Below are 2,424 nucleotides of genomic sequence, written 5' to 3'. Positions count from 1 at the left end.
CCTCTTTTTCTGTGATCTCTCTCTTCAACAACAAAAAAAGAAAAACTGTTGCTCCTCTATAGAGTTCGTTTCCTCCCCGCGCTGTTTACATCGTTTCCATTCCTGTTAACAGTCACCGTGACCCGAGGACAAGAGGAGAAGTCATCCAGACCCGCTGCCGCCGCTGCTGCTGCTTCTTCTTCTTGTGAAGGAAAGATCCGAGGTGGGAAAAAGATGAGAGGACGCGTCTTAAAGAGGCGACGAAGAAGTGGTGCCCGAATCAAAAGTTGAAAGTCAAGTCCTGTTCGACTCGAGAGCGTCCAGTCCGTCTGCAAGGGAGGCTGTCGCGTTTGTCGTGGCGTCGTGCGTAATGCTGCCAAGACATCTCCAAGTCCACGCTGCGCGCCGTGCGCCTTACGTTGCCAATACTCGGATGGGCGGAGAGATGTAAACGATCGAGGGAGGGAAGGACGGAGAAGGAGGAGGAAAGACGACGCAAGGACCCGTCTCTTGACAAAATTCAGATGCAGAACACACCGACTGACATACTCAAATGGAAGCGCTGCTGTTTCTAGAAGGAGTAGAAGGAGGTTTTCTTATACTATAAATGAAAACTATTTATCAGTTTACATTTAATCGTAACTTCTTCTGAGTTTATAAAAGCAGGAATATGTTTGTTGTGTCTTTACTTTTGACCATATACTAAATGTTGAAGTTTCTCTTCATTCCTGATGAGGGCAATGGCATCTGTGAGACGAGATATCACATTTGATGAAGTCAACCCTGGGGTATAAAGTAAATTTTTATGGAAATCACTGATTCCCAACTTGAAATGTATAAAAGATCTGGATAAGAGTGATCGGACACAGTGTCAGTGCATCAGATCCTGTTGTTGCAACCCACTATTAGCTGCATCACCACAAGTTTTATGTCAATGTCAGTTTACTTGTAAAGCACATTTAAAAACAACAAATGTTGACCAAAGTGCTGAACAGGGTACAGTCAAGGCGCGTAACAATCAAGATTTTTTTGTTGTTGTTTTGAGACTACAGATGATTTGGGGTTGTTTTAGTGGGTTACTAAATCCAAAATTGAAAATGTACTGGCAACCATACAGCCAGCCTAACCTCTTAAGCCACAGTCACATGCAGCAGACATGTTTCTTCTTCTTCTAGGGAGTTCTACTGAGATCCACTCAGACCTGAACTTAGATGAGCGCCAAATATACAGACGCCATCTGAAAATGCCATGAAGTAGCTCAATAGTTTCGGGCATAAAACTAAATCATTCTGACTTTTTTATTAAATTCATTATGCAGCATTTATTGAGACTGGCACCACTTTCATGTTCTTCTGCTCAATTTGAAGCTACATTAAGGAGGCACTAAGCTTAACATGGCGAACCAGGGGAACGGTTAACCAGGCTCTGTCTAGACGGAACAGTCTTCCTAGCAGCCAGTGTAAATCAAGTGTTGGGCTTCACAGAAGTGTCAGACTGTCAGAATTTAAGCCACTGGGTGCAGCTCATTTTGAGTCTATAAATGTCAAGTCATTATTGGATAAGTAAATAAACTGGTGGGTCCAGTTCTGTTGAAGCCATCTTTTCAGGGAGGGAGAACGATCTCAGGAGACACTGACACCATCCTTTCTATTTACACGGATGAGCCGTAATTTAGGAGCTAAACAACATAATGACAGTTTAGCTTCTGCGGTGAAATATGAGGCATCTCCCCCGCCTCTGATGGGATAGGTGTGGTGCTCGCCGTAGCGATACATCACCCTGCCTCCCTCCAGGCTCCCCCGTGATGTGATGTCCTTGAAGTTATATTGCAGGACAAAGGAGGTGGGCGCCAGACTGCAGCCTCCTCAGTCTGACAGAAATGCAAACAACAACACAGTCCAGAGGAGGGAGTCTGCGCAACAGGCTGGAGAATAAATGGGATTCCCTCCTTAAAACTCTGATGCTGAAGCTGGTAATTTACAAATACTTACGTATGGCAGCAAGGGAGGAGGCATCTGGTGTAGAAGAATAAAAGTAATGCACAGATGTATGACTGCCTGGTAACAGCTGTCAGGGAAATGTACACCGATCAGCCTCAACATTAAAACCACTGAAAAGTGATTAACAGTTAACATATGGTGATAATTCAATGTTCTGCTGGGAAACCTTTGTGTGGATGTTACTTAGACATGTACCACCCACCTAGACCAGACCAGCCACCCCGACCCCATAGCAATGTCACTCCCTGATGGCAGCAGCCATCCCCAGCAGGATGCAGCCTGACACAGACACACACACAAAAACAGTTTGGGAACAACTAAAAAAAACATGAAAAACAGGTGTTGACCTGGCCTCCAAATTCACTAGATCCCAAACTGATCAAGTATCTGTGGGATGATCCACAGAGGCCCCTCCCCTCAACCCATAGGACCCTAAGACCCCCAC

This window comes from Chelon labrosus (genome assembly GCF_963514085.1).
Source record: "Chelon labrosus genome assembly, chromosome: 20".
NCBI lineage: Eukaryota > Metazoa > Chordata > Actinopteri > Mugiliformes > Mugilidae > Chelon > Chelon labrosus.
The sequence above is the reverse complement of the archived record's forward strand: the minus strand, read 5'-3'. Positions refer to the sequence as shown.